Below are 19,771 nucleotides of genomic sequence, written 5' to 3'. Positions count from 1 at the left end.
GTAATCAATATCGTCGCCGAAGCCTAGATTGGACCAACTTAATTTAATGTATACCATAGCCACAAAAACGTGTGGCCGGGTCTGCTAGTCATCATATAAAGTATTATAAAATATTTAGCAGTAATTACTCAATATTATTTTTATACTCTCGCAACAAAAGTTGCTAAAGAGAGTATTATAGTTTTGTCCACATAACGGTTGTTTGTAAGTCCTAAAACTAAACGAGTTAGATATAGGGTTATATATACCAAAGTGATCAGGGTGACGAGTAAAGTTCAAATCCGGATGTCTGTCTGTCCGTCCGTTAATGAAACTTGGAACACGTATTCCTTGGCACCATAAGAAGGTTAAGTTCGAAAATGGGCGGAATCGGACCACTGCCACGCCCACAAAATGGCGATAACCAAAAACACATAAAGAGCTATAACTAAGCCATAAATAAAGTTATGAAAATAAAATTTGGAACATAGGATCGCATTAGGGAGGGGCACATTTGGATGTAATTTTTTTGAAAAAGTGGGCGTGACCCCACCCCCAAATAGGTTTTTTGTATATATCTTGCAAACCAATAAAGCTATATAAACCAAACTTTCTGCAGTCGTTTCTTTTAGCCTTTTCCTTATACAGTCCAAAAATGAAAGAAATCGGATAATAACCACGCCCACCTCCCATACAAAGGTTAGGTTGAAAATGACTAAAAGCGCGTTAACTCACTAACGAGAAACGTCAGAAACACCAAATTTTACATAAGAAATGGCAGAAGGAAGCTGCACTGAGATTTTGGAAAATGGACGTGGCGTCGCCCACTTATGGGTCAAAAACCATATCTCAAGAACTACTCGACAGATTTCAATAAAATTCGGTATATAATATTTTCTTGACACCCTGATGACACTAGTGGAATACGCAACTACACCTACTTCCCATATACCTCAATTTTGAGTCCTTCTGATTCGTTCACTTTATAATGTATACATACATATCAAACATGAAGAACTCAGTGCCTAAGGGTAATTTTTCACCTAAAATATAGGTAAATCTCTAAATAAATTGCGAGAGTATAAAATGTTCGGTTGCACCCGAACTTAGCCTTTCCTTACTTGTTTCTATTTGTTTTGCGTTCAATTGAAGTGCACAAATGAAGCCTTGTCTACAGCAATTAAGTTTTTCATGAAAATATATCAGTGGCATCATCGAAAATATCGCTTCAGTACCCTGTGCGTGGACTTTAAAGGTAATTTAATTAAAAATATTATTATTTTTTATGTTACAAAATTTTATAATTATCTTATATTAATTAATAGCTTTATTACTAATTTTATAAGTTTTTATACTATTTGACAACTTTTTTAATTCTTTTTATTTATACACTCAAAAAAATATAGTTTTGGTTATGAAGCAATTCTCCGTAAGGAAATGATCTGCAATAAGAATTTCATTTTTTTCTAACACCTAAATACAACAAACATTTGAATTGAAATTCTCAATCGTTGAAAAAAATATTAATTTTCAATTTGAAGGACAACATTTTCTCAAAAGTTTCTCAAAATCTATTTGTCAAATTTAATTTTCCATCATTTAACAATTTTTAGAATAACCATTTTCTCGTTTCATATTTGAGAAAATGTTTGAGATTTTGACATTCTCAAATTGAGAACATAGGACAATTTCATATTAAAAATGGGCCTTTTAGTTTGAGAATGGCTTTGTTTTCAAATTAAAATGTATTTGAGAACAAGCGTTTGAGATTTGAAATTATGGTTGATTCTCAAACGCAGCTCAATTTGAAACAACAAAAATGTTTGTCGGGAAGTTCTAAAAAAATATTTGTACGAGTTCTCCATTGTAGCCGGAATTTTAATTAGGATCAACAAATGTCCGCGAATTCAAAATTCTCAAATCTTTAGACGACATCGAAATTTCCTTTCCAAATTTTTTCAATAAACAATCTTAAAATTCCAGGCTGTTTTGAATACTTGTTTTTAAAAAAGCCGAGTCTATTAAGTGTCCATATGGTTGATTAGTTGGTTGTTTGAAAAGGGAGGCAAAGTCAGCCTGACCACAAGCGGCCGCACTTAGGCCATCATTAGGCCCATTGTACTGAAGTACTGTGATAAGCGTCACCTAAACAACTGGGTCGATTTGACAAAACTTCTAAGATTTTTCCATCTCAGCTGCCCAATTTCTCTTAGGTTAGAGTATTGGAAGCCGTGGAAAGTGCCCCTTCTTAAACGACTGAAAGCTGGGTATTCACAAAGATAATGCTCTAACGTCTCGTCATCCTCCGCGCACGCTCTTGATTCTGCCGATTCCACTATACTAAGCTCTGCTGTTGGCCTCTTAGGAGTAAGTGCCCCGTGATAACCCCTGTGATACAGCTTAGTTATATTTTGCTCCAAATAAGAAGTTTTTTTAGTCTGTCCATTGACAACATTACCCCATAGTAGCTTTGTGATTTGACCCGTATTGCAAATGTTCCAAGACCTGAGATGTTCCCCTAGCATCCATTGTTTTGGACAACGCTTGAGTGCGTTGAAAGGTTTAGGGAAGTTTGAGGTAATTGCGTCGGTGAATCACCATTCGTACTATCAATAATTGTATCATTGGTCCATTCTTCTCGGCTGGGGAAAGAAAAAATTGCATCTATCTCCCCAACGATGGCAGTTATCCGGTCACAAGACCAATCCATTCCAAGCGTCCATATATTATACATATTCTGTAAATTTATCATGTAATTAGAAATATTAGAAAATTCTCTAATATAAAGAACCTGATTTCTGGTTTGGCCGACGACCGCATATTGCACCCATATAATCGTCACGTTTAGACGACAGAGTAGATCTTCAAACCGTTTATAAAAATAATTCAATACAATAGTTAGTTTAACATTTTTTTAATATTATCAGTGCTTCTTCTTCTTGACTGGCGTAGAAAGCGCTTACGCGGTTATAGCCAAGTCCACAAGAGCGCGCCACGCAGCTCTCCTTTTGGCAGTTTGGCGCCAATTGGTAACACCAAGTGAAGCCAGGTCCTTCTCCACCTGGTCCTTCCATCGGAGTGGAGATCTCCCTCTTCCTTGGCTTCCTCCAGCGGGTACTGCATCGAAAATTTTCAGAGTTGGAGCATTTTCGTCCATTCGAACAGCATGACCTAGCCAGCGTAGCCGCTGTCTTTTTACTCGCTGAACAATGTCTATGTCGTCGTATAACTCACACAGCTCATTGTTCCATCGTCTGCGGTATTCGCCGTTGCCAATGTTCTGAGGACCATAAATCTTGCGCAAAATTTACATAAAATATCTGAGAGATTTACCGAAATTTTCGGTGAAAAATTACCATGGGACTGAATTCTTCATATTCGACATTCGAGGCCTTCAAAAGTTATAGTCCGGTTTCGACAAATTCCGATTTTCACAAGTGACGCCACAGATCATATACAGTATTTCTGTAAAGTTTTATTTCGCTATCTTCATTGGTTCCTTATTAATATATTATAAAGGTTAAGGGATAAGATGGACTACAAAATTGAGTTATATAGGAAGGTTGTGAACCGATTGCAACCATTTCCACACGTGTCATCAGGGTGGCAAGAAAATATTATATACCGAATTTATCTCGAATTGGTCGAGTAGCTCCTGAGATATAGTTTTTGACCCATAAGTGGGCAATGCCACGCCCAATTTCCATTTTGTAAAAAAATCTGAGTGCAGCTTTCTTCTACAATTTCTTCTGTAAAATTTAGTGTTTCTGACGTTTTTTGTGTTTCATTGGTTTGCGAGATATATACAAATAACCGAATTGGGGGGGCAAATACAACCACGCCATTTTGTGGGCGTGGCAGTGGTCCGATTTTGCCCATCTCAATTTTTACTCAAGTTATCCGTTGCACTGACGGACGGACGGACGGACGGACGGACTTTTACTCGTCTCGTCACCCTGATCATTTTGGTATATATAACCCTATATCTAACTCGTTTAGTTTTATGACTTACAAACAACCGTTATGTGAACAAAACTATAATACTCTCTTTAGCAACATTTGTTGCGAGAGTATAAAAATTCAGCCTTTGGCACCTCACCTCCTATGACGTGTCCAAAAAAGGTCGTGCGGTGGACATCATAACTCATGATTGTTTCATCTAAAATCAATAAACCAAAAATATTTCGATAATGCATGGATAAATCTAGTCAATGAACAAAGGGAAAAAGAAAAATATTGAAATTTGAAAAATTCTTAAAAAATCACATTCTAGTCAAATTGTCAGCATATATTGGCTCGAAAAAATAGTTACAATAAAAATAAAAAAAAAAATCCCTCTTTCATGATTTGCCAAAGACGTGTGTAAAATTTTAACAAACCCGCTTTATAACTTTTTGAGTTATCATGTGCACCGACTTGAAAAATTGAGTTTTGAGATAAATGCGTTTAAAGTTTCACATTCGTAATGACGTGGCCTGATGGGCGGAACTTCCAAAAGGTATATCTCTTAGAATATTACTCGGATTGATTTGATAGTTTTGGATAATATTTTGCACTATCTAATAAGACTATTATTATAATTATTTTTTTTTTAATTTTTAAGTCCACTTAACCCCTTAAATATACATATTCTATATATAACAAAGTGTTCAATAATGATCTCTAAAGTGTTTACATATTCTTAAAACTCCATTAATTCATATTGCAGATTATAATACCCTCATTCATCATTATTGCTGCCCACTCCGGTTGAAATCCAATCAAACAAATATTACTCATACGCCCCGTTGCACCATCGTTGCTTCTTCACACACTATAAATAGTTATATATTTTGAGTATATTTATTACATTTTAACAATATGCAAACAACATATTTGCATTGTTTGAACAGCTTGAAGATGTTCGCTATTTATTTGAGATATTAAACTATTTTACATATATACTTACATACATACATATTTGCTTATGCATGTAAACTTATATTGAACATGTATGTATGTGATTGGCGTTGCAACCGTTTAGCCGGTTATAGCCGAATCGACGATAGTGCGCCACCTGTCTCTCTCCTTCGCAGTTCGGCGCCAGTTGGAGATCCCAAGTGTAACCAGGTCGCTCTCCACCTGGTCCCTCCAACGGAGTGGAGGCCTTCCCCTTCCTCAACATGTGTTTCAAATAAATATGTCATCTACCGTACAGCGCAGCACTCCAAAAGCGGCTAACAGCAGATTTAAGCAGTTTTTACATCAACATTTCTTTGTAATTGTATGTGTGTTGTTGTTTTTATGTGTATATATGTGTATGCTTTGCTGTTGTTGTGCTGTTCCTGCTTCTACATAAGTATAAGCCTGCATCGCAGCCTTTCCATTGAACTTACGAGGGTTTGACCGACTTACGACGTCAGCAAAAGGGAATTACAAAATGCTGAGGTCATAAATGCTGTGTGGAACAATATATACATACTTATATATTTTTTGCATACTTGCACATATACATTTTTATTTGTGAGTGTGTATATGTGTATCTGCGTGCCTGCCTCTGTGTTGTATTAAGCACACGAGTGCAATTTATGCAAATCTATATGTGAATTATTTGCAGGCTGGGAGCTGACCAGCCAGCAAGCTTAGGCTGCAATTTCCTGATAAATATTTTTTTCTCCATGCAGGCAATGTGTATATATGTATGTATGTATAATATGTATATATTTAAGTATATGTGCCTGTGTGCCTCTCAGTGTTTGTGTGCGTGTGAATTTGCATGGCTCAAATATAAATTTTATTAACACCTCCGCCCACCGTAAACAAGAAACACATGGTGCGCACATGCAGAATATGCTGTCAGCTGTGTGATTTTTTTTACATATATACAAATATACTTGTGTGTGTGTTTCTGCAGAGCAATGGAGCGTTATGAGTGGGTGGCCAATTAAAAGAAACAAAAAAAGCAAGCAAGCTACACACTTACAAATCATACGCTTATTCCCGTATTTATGTATGCAAACAACCCCAGATTTATGCAAGTCTATGTGTTTATTTATGTGTTTGTGTGAAATAAGTTTCCCGGAAAGCTTTTCATTCATAACCTTGCAAACTTCAAAATATATGTGCAAGCCGTGTTATATATCTCGATATATTTACATATATATACAATATTTATGTATGTATTATTGTGTAACGGAGTAGTAGCAAGACTCTCCAGTTAAACAAACAGTCGAGAGATTGAGAGCGAGAGAGCGAGTGAAAAATACTGAACGTGACTGCAAAACAACTGCTACTTTGAGTACTTCCTCCAATAAGTTGGTGTATACTAACAACTACCTCTCAATAGATGTATTGGTGCCCACTCCAGAAAGCTACAGTTAACTTACAACAACAATAGCAAAAACAACCTCTATCTTCGCAGTGTGGTAGGGCATGTACGCCACTATCATACGGCGCTCCACTTCAGCTGCTGGTAAACCAATACATTTATGACGCACAACAACAAGGCAGTGATGTTGCCATAGCAAAATTACAAAAACAAAAAGATTTACTATATACCATATATAAATATATAAATTGTAGTATAAAAACAAATGGTGTAACAAATTAAAATAGACAAAGTTAAGCCTTCAATGGATGACTATAAAGAGACAGTAAAGCAAAGGCGTAAAGCTCTTTAAAGATTGCAAGTACGGTTATATTAGAAGTGCGCGTGGATGCAGCATTAAAAAAATTTGTAATTTTAATGATAAGACTCTTCTAAAGATATTCGGAATCTAAAAATATGAAAAACATTAAGTTTTTTCACGAAGAACCGCTATGAAGATTCCTCAGAGTCAGCAAAATACATGAAATTGTTCATCGTTATGCAATTATTGGATATTTTCTGCAGAGCTTCATTCAAATTTGCATTCTTTTATTTTTTAAACTTGGGAGAAAGTATAGCTCTTCTCTCGAAACCAATAACTGCTACCGCATTAAATACTTCCAATGTTGGATATTGTGAGAAAATTGGACAGCTACTCGACCAATTTCCACCAAATCTAGTTTCTAACATTGCCCTGTTATAATTATTTTCTAGTTTGAAAATGAGCGAAATCGAACTACCGTCACGCCTACTTCTGATTCTGACTGATTCTTTCAATTTACAATATACAAAAACAAAAACCGATTAAGATATCGGAACATATCTTTTATGTAAATCATCGCAATAGAATCACAACTTCTCAAGACACTATATATCGATTGTGGGGTCCATCAAAGCCTATTGCATACTTTTCACCAAAAATATAGCTCTGAGATCTTTTTGTACTGGAACAAAAAAATTAAAAAATCAGGTCAATATTTACACTAGTATAATATCACATAAGTATTTTCCTACTTCCCGTTGTCTTTAATAATATAAAATCTATTTAAAGTCAAGTGAACACATTGGGTATTCAACAGTTACATGAGGCCTATACTGGCTTTATCTGTTTTTATTAATTACAAATATGCTCACCATAATTTTGTTTTTTAAATTTTAGTAATTCTGACTTCACGTGGATTTATAAAATATAAGCAAACCTATCCTCACTTGATGTCTCAAACACTCAAAAAATATAATCCCACACGCTCTGGGTCAGATTTCTTCCAAATTTGTAAATTGTAAGAAAACCTTGTGAGATCAGGTCAAAATCTCAGCATCCATGACACCAATTCCATAAACCATTTCGAATGTAATTAAACCCCGCTCCTAGGTCATTGACCTCATAAATAATACAAACACACATCTGTCAAAGTCGCTGAGCTCGACCAAAATATAAATAAACTCCGACCAAAAGGTTATTGACATCCACGAAAATGTAAACAAATCCCTGTCAAAGATCATTGACCTCGACCAACATGTAAACAAACCCTGACCAAATGTCATTGACCTCGATCAAAATGTAAAAAACCCCGACTAAAGGTATGTAATTGATCTCGAGCAAAATGTAAAAAAAAACAACTGTCAAAGGTCATTGACCTCGAGAAAAATGTAAACAAATCCCGGTTAAAGGTCATTGACCTCAACCAAAATGTAAACAAACCCCCACCAAAGGTCATTGATTTCGACAAAAATGTAAACAAACCCCTACCAAAGGTCATTGACCTCAACAAAAATGTAAACAAAACCCCTACCAAAGGTCATTGACCTCGACCAAAATGTAAAAAAAACCCCGACCAAAGGTAACTGATCTCGAGCAAAATGTAAAAAAAACAACTGTCAAAGGTCATTGACCTCAACCAAAATGTAAATAAACTTCTGCCAGAGGTCATTGATCTCAACAAAAATGTAAACAAACCCCGGCCAAAGGTCATTGACCTCAATTGAAATGTAAGCAAACACCTGTCAAAGGTCATTGACCTCGAACATAATGTGAACAAACCACTGTCAAAGATCATGTTAACGACATTTATGGGAAATTCTTTTTATGTAAATGGATGTATGTACATATATTTTGTGGTCTAACTTTAAGTCAGATTTTCTTATATGTTTAAGCGACGCGTGGGACAAGGTTTGTATAGATATTTTAGTGCTCATATGAGGTTAGGTTTCTTACGTTTTAAAAATCCACAAAATCACAATTATTTATATATTATGGGGTCATGTGTGTTGACATTTTGAGAGGTCGAGTGAAGATGGATTTATTTAAATTATATAAATTCGCGTCGAATCAGAAATGTTTTTATGGCAGATATGATTATATTTAAAAGGGCGCGTGGGGTAAGATTTGTTGAGACTTTGAGGAATCACGTAAGGCCAGAACTGTTTATATTTTCAGTATATTTTCAGTGTTCATGTGAGGTCTAGTTTTTTTATATTTTAAGGTTTACGTGGAACAGGGTTTGTTTAAATTTTTTGGTTCACATAACGTTCGGGTAAGTTTATATTTTGAGTTGTCACGTGACGTAAGATTTTTTACAGTTTGAAAGGTCACAGGAGGTTAAGTTTATTTAAATTTTGTTGGGTCAGGCTTTGTACATGCTAAGGTAGTTCTGAAATATCATGTGAGTTCAAATTCGTCTCCATGTTGATGGGTTAAGCTTGTTTAAATTTTTGCGACTCAAGTAATTTTAAGCTTGGTGTCAAGCTGCAGGTTACATGAGTTGCTGCTAGGGGTCTTGCGTGATTAAATGTCTTCCAGACTGGAGTCAAGGTATGTGAAGTTGGGCATCACAGTAGGGCAAGATAAAGATCGGGAGGAATCGGTCAATCAGTCGCAAGTCCATATCTTAAATATAATATTTATTTTTTATAATTATTTGAACATTATTCAAGTAAAAATATAAATTTGTTCACTTGTTATGGTTACTTACATACTCAAAGATATGTGTATGTATATATGTGTTCAAGTCATCTAAACTATCACTTCACAAGTGTGTGTTCTGTTGAAATTTATCGATAATTGTGTCTGTGCTCAAGCAACTATGTCATTCGCAGCTAAAAATCTGAACATCTGCAAAAGTCCGCCCACCCTTTACACACATCCATGCTCTATATATATACACACACACACACACACCTTCCAACTTTTAAGACCGTTACGTAGCTATGGAAATGGTGGGAGGACGGCAGGTCTTATTTTCACACACACAAACACACACGGAGCATGTATTTCGATAAATCCACATTTCATTGCAAGGTTGATTAAATGGGATGTCCTAGAACCAACAACTGAACATACACGAAACACACACACTTGTAAATGTCAACGGCAACTGTGGAAGGACAACAACATGCTGCCGAAGAGTGTAGAGATGCGAGCAAACGAAAGTGCAAGGGCAATAATACATATGTACAAACAGCCTCCGAACAGCGATAACAGTACCGAAAAACAACAGTGACAACAACAATAATAACAGCTGATGAGACAGCAACAATGTTGTACAGCTTGCTGAGGTCGTGATTGTCTGGTCTGTCATGACCAAGCTTGGCCTGATTGCCTGCCGATTGAGAGTTCAAAGTGAAAATGCTCGTAGAACAACAATAACAACAACAGCTGTATGCAAAGTCATGTAATAAGACAAAAGTGGTAAAAAATGCAGCTAAAGGAATCAATGTCAATGTTGAGAGCATGAACATGTGGTGAGAAGAGAGAGCGGGCCGTGAGCGGAAGTGTTTAAAAGTAAACTTTTTGAGAGAGCAATAAGCTGTAGAGAGTGGTATGGCTTAGCTGCAAAGTAATGAATGAAAGAAATTTTCTTTGAAAATAGTGAAATCTGGGTTAAAAATGTTTTTGAACAAAAATAATAAAATTTTTTCTTCAAATAATTTAATATTCAATAATTAAAAATAATAATAAATTATAGTAAATCATCTCAACTCATGCGATAGCAAAAACATTTGTATATCCACACTACACACTTTCCCAATCTGCAATTAAAATTAGCAGCGTTGCTTTGCAAAGATTGTGTAAGGCAACACTGTTAATCCCAACTAAGTGTCCTTTTGACTTTGCTAGGTTAAATTAAGGGAGAGCTTTATCGCTCTCCTACCACGCCAGCTGCCACTCAGTTTACCGTTTATCAAAACATGCGTTTACAAACATAGTTACATAGAGAAATAGCAGCTAATCGTAGCAAGTGCTAGGAAAATGTTAAAAAAAAAGAAATCAGAGTAGGGGTCTAGCACAAAACTTAAAAACTGAACACCCACACTCGAGCTGTGGTTAAAAAGAACGCTGTTGAGAGAAAGTTATAGCATTACAACTCTCGCTCTGTTTAAGATTTTACACATTGTACTCGGTGTTTGGACTTTCTCTCTCTCTTTTCTCTCTCCAAAACCTTAATCTCACAATCGTTCGTAATAATAATTTCTAAATATTTTCCTTAAGCCCATATTTTACCTTTTCAAGTTCATCTGTACTCGCTTCTGTCAAGATTTGGTTTTGTACTCTAAACCAACTTTATTCACAGACAGCATCCAGAAGTAAGAGATACAGGAATTCAACAGCTCAATTTGAAAAGTGTTGAGACTCTGGTATATGCTCTAGGTTAAAACCAAATTATGTATGGCATCCTTTAAAGACCTTAACTGGCTCTAAGATACTACATAGAACAGATTTTTTCTGCAATTCATAAACCAGGCTGGGAACCTCAAAGAGCGTGCACTTTTTTGGTAAAGTTAGAAGCAATTGTTAAAAATATTTGTAAAGAAGTAGATTACGCGCCAAATTTCGTGAATTGTCAAGAAAACTAAAGTGGATAGATTGTGCGATCTTTTTGAGAAGAATTACCTTCAATTATCGGAGTTCAATCGAGAGTGAGATACAAAGTACAAAGCAAAGGCACAGTACAGCAAAGGAAAACGTCAATATTAGTTAATGGATTTTAACTCTGTCGACTTAGGTCGATGAGAATACTATCGACCCTAACCCACTCATTTACTATTTGCAGATTTAACAAAATAGAACGGGTCTATTTGAGATCTACTTCTTCATTCAAAGCTTTGGAAAGGTTTAAAATATATTATCATTACCATCTGACAAATTGAAATTATTGTTGATGAAAAATAACTTTGCGACGAATAAATTTAGAATCTGGGAAATGGATGGAAACAATAAAAGGACATCGAATTTAACCGCAAGCGAGTGGGGCACCTATTGCAACTCGCAGGAGAGCATATAACCGTCATTGAATGCAAGAAATTCCAAAAATTTTTTCAGTAAATAATTTTTATTTTATTTTTTTGACAAATAAGTCAATATTCAAAACAAAAATCAGCTGTTACTTAAGCACTGCTTAAGTCTCCCATTTTCAGTACTTAAGCAGAACTTAAGTATGAACTGTAAAACGCAATATTTCTGTTTTATCTTAAGCACAACCTAAGCACTGACTGTGAAACCGGGCATAAATATCTGTGATTTCGACTTTCTTAAGAAAAGTTTTTAATAACAGACCTTTGTAGGTAAACTGGTCCTCCGTAGGCTTTTCTGTGTTATTACAGTAGGTTTCTCAATGGAATGTTTTAACTGCAAATATGTGCTCACTTAACGTTCGCATTGAGTCCACACAATGGTGAGAGTATAAAAAATGAGATAACCGATGTACTCGTATGCTGTGAGAGTAAAAAGGAGAGTGTGAGCAAGGACTAACGAAACAAATGGTTTGTGATGGAAAGTGATAAGTTTATGAGAGTATATATAACAGAAAATAAAAATTATGAAAGTAGAGTTGAGTTTGGGTAATCGTAAATTACTACAAAGTGGTAATAAAGGTGATAAAATATTTCTAGGTGAAAAAGGAAAATCTTAAAACCAAGGTAACGAAAACATGACAGTTTGTGAGAGAGTGAGTGAGAGCAAGAGCAGGGCACCACTTCGCGCTCTCAGCAGTGAAATCACAGCTAATCTTGTGGGGCATTTCCGCTCAGCCTGCATCCGGTAGCCTCTGTATACGGAAAAAAGGAAACACAATTTTCAATTTGATTTGATTTCTTTTTTATTTGCGGAGAGAAAACTTGAGAGAACACACTTGTTGTTTGTGTGCTCAACGCTCAGCACTGATTTGTGCATTTATGAAGCGCTCTTTTGTTGTTACTCAAGTACTGATTGTTGTTTGTAGTGCCGACTACTATGAACGAGCGCTCCACCGCGAGTACGTACCTCGTTGCAAATTCTTACGAACTGGAGAGTGTTAATATTTACTCACAGCAGCAGCAACAAACGCTGCCGTTAAGCTGTTGCTTGAGTATTGTTTTTGTTGTTGCTACCTATTATATACCGCCTGATAACCGGATAGTGGGTGACGATTGTTGGTTGATTCGCTCGCTAACTGGTCGGTCGGTTGTCTCTGCAGCAGCTGCCACTGTCACCGCTGCTACTACTGCTGCTGTTGCTCTGCTGCTGTTGCTGCTGGCTGAGCGAGATGAATTTTGAATTCAGTTGCTTTTGAAATGTTCGCAAATACAGACGCTTTAAAATGATAATTGTGCTTTTCAACGGAAATTTGTGTAACGGTATATAGTAACAACAGTCAGTAACTTGTCTCATTCTATTGTAGGTGGGTGGTGCGAGTGTATCTGTGTCTACATATACCATAGATATGTATGTTTCTACTGCATGTATGTATTTCCAACGAATAAATGTGTTTATATGTGTGCAACACTGCGCTGGTATTTGTGTGTAAAAGTGTATGACATAAAAGGTGAATTTTGCAAAATCCTAGTGGAGCTAAAAACAACAGCAACAATGGCCAGAAGTGTCAATGTGTCGGTATGAATTAAAGCGTGTGGATACTTTTTCACGAGCACTTTATTAAGTAATAACGGTATTTGGTTAGTGAAAGAAAAAAATTATCAAATAAATTGCGAAAAAGTAAAATTTGAAAAATATACTGATAAAATATATTGACAAAAAAAAATTATAAAAACTTCAAAAATAATACATACATTTATAAAAAAATATATGAAAGTAAAAATATGGCAAATAAATGCAAAAATCATTAATTATATGAAATTTCATTTACAATTAATATAAACAGTGATTTGCTTAAGTGCATTTCTTCATTGGTGTACCTATATAATGACTTATACTATGTTATTGCACTTGAAATTTAACCACGTTTCTATGAAAATGATAATTGCTTGGAAGGTTCAGAAAATGTTATTGCAAAAATTCAATTTGAGTGATTTTTTGTATTTTCTTAGTAATTGTTTTAATGGAATAAATGTGAAAAAATTTCTTGTGTATGAACTTCATCATTTTTCATTTTTAGTGAACAAAATTAAAATAATGTCAAATCGAAAAAAAAAATTGATAAAATTTTTAGTACAATTAGAACAGCCGAAACTCTATGAATGGCTATTTAATTGCATTTTATAACAATTTACTTGAATTGGATTTTTTGAAATAAAATTTTTATTTAAAACTAGTGTATTTTTTATTTTTTTCATATAAAATTTTTAATAATATATTTTCTTGATTTAAAAATTAAATTTCCTTTTATATCAAAAAACGTATATGTATATAAAAGTATAAACAATTAAAAGCTATTAAATTTCAATTCGATTACAAAATTTAACAAGTAAGGAAGGGCCAAGTTCGGGTGCAAACGAACATTTTATACTCTCGCAATTTATTGATGTAATTTTATTAAGATAACACACAATTTGACCCATATTGGCTTAAGGTCCAATAGAATTACGAAAACCATCATTTATAGTATATGAGGGCTGAGGTAATTCCTGAAACGATTTCACTCATTTTCGCCAACCACATGCATTATATCCAAAATTATATGCTCACTTAATTTGGCTAGGATATCTCACATATTAACCGTTATTAGCGAAAAAAGATTCCCTCTGAATTAAATTAATATATCTTAGAGATTTAACGATATTTTCGGTGAAACTTAAACTTATGCACTCAGTTCTTCATGTTCGATATTAGCGGCCTTGAAAAGGTATATTCCGATATCGACAATTTTTCCATAAGTGAAGCCAGATAATATACAGTATTTGTTTAAAGTTTTATTCCGCTATCTTCATCGGTTCCTTATGTATATATTATACAGTGAACTAATCAAATGAGTTAATGGCAAGTAGGCGTGGTTGTGAACCGATTTCACCAATTTTTCAAGAAAATATTATATACCGAATTTCATTGAAGACCCTTATACAGTCAAATGGCTGAAGGACACCGCTCTAGAGAGTTTTGTTGATATTGCTTTAATAGTTTACGAGATATATACAAAAAAATTAGTAGGGCCGGGGCTATTATACTTTTATCTACTACTTTGCTTCCGTCGTTTTCCAATAGATGTCTCTAGGGTCAAGCACTAGTCAATTAAATCGTTTTATATCGATCTTGGACATTTGTGTCAACATTAACCCAACAAAATATTTGTAGAGATCTGTTTGCATCCCAAACTTATTCTCAACTGTCAAAATGTCATGCTGCCAGAAAGATGGTCAAAACTAGTAGCTAGCGATGGCCAAAATTCTTAAGAACATTTTTGTAACCGTTTTTATACAAAAAAAGCCTTAAATTTACAAAGAAAAAAATGGCGGAAGCAAATTTGTAGACCTAATATCTTAGCAACTCTGCACAGTGGTTCGGCTTGTATGAAGGCGCGGTCATAAATACTTCCCGTTGAGATATCGCTATGAAATTTTCACCAAAAAACTAGAAAAATATTTTAAATATATATTAAAAAAATTGGCCCCATCGGTCTACTAGGTCCTATAGCTCCCATAGAACAGTAATTGGCATTATATGGCAATGATGCGCAAAAATACTTCTCATGGTCATAGTTGGAGGATCAAAACATTCAGTAAGGCTTTGTAAAGAAATTTAAGAAAACGATACACAAGCTGAACATGATTTGTCGTTATAGTTTCCCCCATCCAACCCCCACATTCAACATATAAGAATAATGTCATATAAAAAAATCATGTAGGAAAAAAGTAAATTATCAAACAATTTAATACAGTTAATTTTTTCACTACCATTCAACAGCCATTATAATTAGAACAAAAACTTAAAATGTCTCCTCTAGTAAACCGTACACAGATTGAAATAACGACGATTTATCTTTCTTTCCAAGCTTTTTTAGCCCAATTATTATGAGTTTGAACTTAAAAATAGTTAATCCAAAGGGCGTTATTATTTTGATGATTGCAAATACATCCGCAACTTTCCGCATCTAACTTTAACACTTTTATTACCTTAAGACTCTGCTAAAGACAATAGAAAATAAATCTAACGGGGGATCGTGGGGGAACACAGTTAAATCTTTATGTAAACACATTGAAGACGCAGAAAAAAGATACAAAAAAATAAGTAATATAAAACACTTATTTCACTAAAAACACAAATCACGTAAGACTTAATTAATTTCACAAGTTATAATATATACCTTCAACTTCAAAATCCATTAAAAATAATCTTAATTCGTTACCCTGATCAATTACCTGAACAAATTGAAGTTCGTTGTTGCTGCGATATTAAAAAAAAAAATTTGATGTGCTTTAAAAAATTACAGGTATTCATGCGTTTAACTCTATTTTTAGAAAGTACAGTTATATTTTTAGCAAAACCCGGATTGCAAATAGGAAGTTTGGACAATTTAGAAGACATCTGTATACATTTTGACAAAAAATCCCACTGTGCTCTGTTGCGAGAGTATAAATATATGTTTGATTTTTCTTTAATCCTTACTTAAGTAATTTTTAATTTCGCCATTTTAAGTAATTGTGAATTTTTGTTAATTTGTTAGACTCAAATTCAATTTATCTATATATTACATTTTTAATTTTACTTTAATTTAAAGAAATTATAATTTTCATATTTATTATTTATTTGTATTATTTGATTTAATAAAAAAAAGTAAAATCAAAAATGTATTTCATATTTAAGGAAATTAAAATTAATTGTAATTAAAAAAAAATTAAAAAATTAAATAAAATTTCAAAGTTTATAATAAAAAATATAATATTTCTTAAAATTTTTTAACAATTTTAATATTAAATTTTTCTTACTAGTAGGTAATATTCTTTAGCATAAAATAATATGTTTTTTTCCCAAATATGTACTAAAAATACTTCTCAATGTAAATAAACACACGAGCATACATTTTTACAGTAAATAATGAGAGTATTAGCAAATCAAACCGTTTTTTGGTTAACGACCAAACCAGCCATGACAAATTTCAACAGTTAAACGCTCATTAAATGCTTATTAGTTATCACTGCCTCACACTCGCCTTTATATACACATCTAAACACATAAATACATGTGTATGTTCACATTTAACCCACTTACAAACATATAAACACACACAGGAACATAAGATTCCCACGCTCATTCCGCGACACACGCTAATCCCAACCGCACGCACACACTCACTCCTTTTCACACTTACCGTTTTCTCGAGTGTCCATTTTAAGACACACTCACATACAAACACACACACACACACAAAAGTAGACCCACACAGTGGCACACAAAAGTCGGTGTGCGAGTTTGTTTGGTGAGTGGCAAATCTGCGCCTATCATAAGTAACCGCTGTCAATTGCAGACTTTGTTGTCTGGCGGTGCTTTGTATATTTGTTGTTTTTGTTGTTTATGTACTTTTTTTACAACTTTTCATTGTGCAAATTTGTTGCAAAGCACCAATTGATAATACAAAAAAAAGCGCTGAAGAGTTGCAAATAATGCAAACAAAACAGTTGAGAGCCGTAGAGAGTGTAGGAGGCAGAGAGAGAGAGAGAGAGTGAGCGTGTTTGTGAAAATGTGAGGAGTGCGTGGAACTTGAGCTACTTAATTGCAGCAAACTTTACAGGCGTACAACATAAAAAATATTGGCCAAGGAGCACAGGCAAGGCAATTAAAGCAGTTAACGAGTTGACAAGCAAGATAGTGAGTGGGTAAGGGGATTCATACTTCGCCTATACCGTAGAGAGTACGTCAATGTCTGTTTTTATTGTCTCGATTCTTTGCAATTATACTTTTAGTTTTTCTATATTCAATAAAATTCCTTCTCAATTAATCCATTATAAAATATGTAGGCCATTGAAGGCACTATATGCTACAGTAATGGGACTATTCTAGAAATCAGTACTTAAAATTTAATATTTGTAGATTACTCTTTAGAAATTTTGATTATTATTTGTTGTCTTTGTGTGAAAGAAAAAAGAACTCAGAGAGTCTTTTGGACCATAAGTCTTCGAAATTGTTAAAAATCGTGGTAGGGTCTGGAAATAAATCACTCTCGTTGTTTAAGAATTTTCTCCAAGCATACCTTTGGTTGGATAGCTTCGTAGTTTCAATGTAGGGAAGAACGACTCTCCTTCAAAAATTCGAGCTAATTTTCAGTCTGGAAAGATGATATCACTTATTAAAGGGAGTTCCAGAGTGCTCGATTAAAACCTATAGATGACTCTTCTTAACTTATTCTCTAATTAATTAGTCTAACTCTTATTCATGGTCTTGATCTTTGTTAAGGAACTCATAAAACGTTACACTTTTTTCTGTTTCCCTCCATTAATTTCATCGAAGTGTTGAAATATAGCCAATGTAATGGTACGGCGATAGCTTCTAGAGAGTGTATGTTAAATAGAAGCTTTGACTTTCGATAATTATGTCATGTTTATGTCTCTACGAAAGAATTGGGGAAGATGCATAGTTATGATAAGAACGTTGGAAGCTATTCTACATAAGATTGATGAACAAGTACATAATGATGATTTCACAATGAATCCAAAAACGTCAGCCGACAACCACTAAAACTAGCTTAATGATGATATATATTGAGAAGAAGAACTCTATGCGTTATTCGGATATTCTTAAAAAGTATATGCAGGTTCTGACCAATGATATTAAGAATGCTGACGAACTTTAAAAAGTTAATTTTCGAAACTTATTCCGATCAGAACCCATGATAGGTATACAGAATATGCTTCGGTGATATGATATGCATTCGATCCTGTAGATCGCTAGTGAAAAATAAGAATATTTCGGAATACAAAAAAAATAGTTTCACAATAGAAAGATCTACGTTCTATGAATTTTGGTTCGTAAAGTTGGAGAACGTTCCGAAGAGGAAAATTGGGGAGTATACAAGTATAAATAAGGCGAAATGTACGTGAAAACATTTGAAAACAAAACGGCAGTACTTAGAGTTTAATAATATAAGAAGCCGCTCTCCAACTAAAGCAACTTTTGGATCTTGATCTGTTTCGATAACCATTCCTGACATATAAAAATAAAAGTGAAAGGAAGAAAATTGGAATAAGTTTATTTTAATTTTACAGTTAGTACTATTATGATGTTCCACTTCAAAATATTGTTCTCCACATTGTTTTCCTCTCTCCAAATTTCCAATGCCAACATAAGCTAACTTTGTACCTCGAACTTATTAGTGGTCAAATATCAGTTCTCAGTTTATATATATGTAAATAAGTTTGTACGTGTATTAAAGAATGCATGGACAACAAATTGACTCGTCAGATAGCTTTTAGTCGCGTGTCGGTTGGCCATTGCGTGTGAGCACTTTGTAACACAAGCTGTCTACATACTAAATTCTTATTGAAAAATCACAATTCTACAAATTGCAAGCTTACTTTTTATTGTTAGTATTGTTGTTTCTGCTTATTTTCTTGTTTTTGTCATGTAGGTAGCCACTGCCACGAAGTTGTTGCGGCGCTGATAAAGGATGGCAGAGAAGCGACGCGTCTGTCGCTTTGGCGTCACAACTAACGAGCTGATGGTGGTGGATAAACAAGATAGAAAGACACATATATACATAGCTGATATATGTATATAAAAATAAAATGTGAATTGTCTGTGTTGGTGTGTAGGATTTGAGGTTTCACTACTGTTATGTGGGTTGCATTGAAAATAGTTTTAAAGTTGTTGAGTTGGGCTTTTGTTGTTGTGTGAATGTGAAGGTTGTGTTAAAGTGGGTTTTAATAGGGAGAGAGCGAGTGTTAGGAAGTGTGAGTGTGCTTTAGCTAGAGCATGAGGATTTTAGAGGTGTTGAAAGTTTGGGCTTGATATGCTGTCGGTGGGTGGTAATGTTAGAGCCCTGTCTGTGGTAGACCCTGATTTCAATAATGTATGTATGTAAAAAGTGGGTTGTTAGTTGAAATTGAGCGCAGCCATTGATATTAAATATTAAATTGTAAGAATGACAATAATTTTTATATGGGTCACACTGTGGCCATATTCGTGTGAGTGGCTAATGGCTACTACTCTCACGGACGTGAGTTCAGTTCCCGGGCAAGTTGATGTAAAAAATGTATCATAAGAAATCTCTGATGAGTGATATTTTTAAGTTAGCAGTCGGATTT

General features: G+C 34.4%; 1 protein-coding gene across 1 annotated transcript in view; it reads left to right on the top strand.

Annotated features, from left to right (window-relative positions):
• The first annotated feature begins 12,661 nt into the window (after positions 1 to 12,661).
• The window catches only part of LOC105218018 (serine-rich adhesin for platelets), a 134,681-nt gene continuing 127,571 nt past the window's right edge, over positions 12,662 to 19,771 (top strand). Inside the window, exon 1 of the mRNA XM_054232702.1 lies at positions 12,662 to 12,981. The gene's annotated coding sequence lies outside the window, so the exon portion shown is untranslated. The remainder of the gene's footprint in view (positions 12,982 to 19,771) is intronic.

This window comes from Zeugodacus cucurbitae, chromosome 6, assembly GCF_028554725.1.
Source record: "Zeugodacus cucurbitae isolate PBARC_wt_2022May chromosome 6, idZeuCucr1.2, whole genome shotgun sequence".
Classification (NCBI taxonomy): Eukaryota; Metazoa; Arthropoda; class Insecta; order Diptera; family Tephritidae; genus Zeugodacus; species Zeugodacus cucurbitae.
This window is presented reverse-complemented; position numbering and strand designations above follow the sequence as displayed.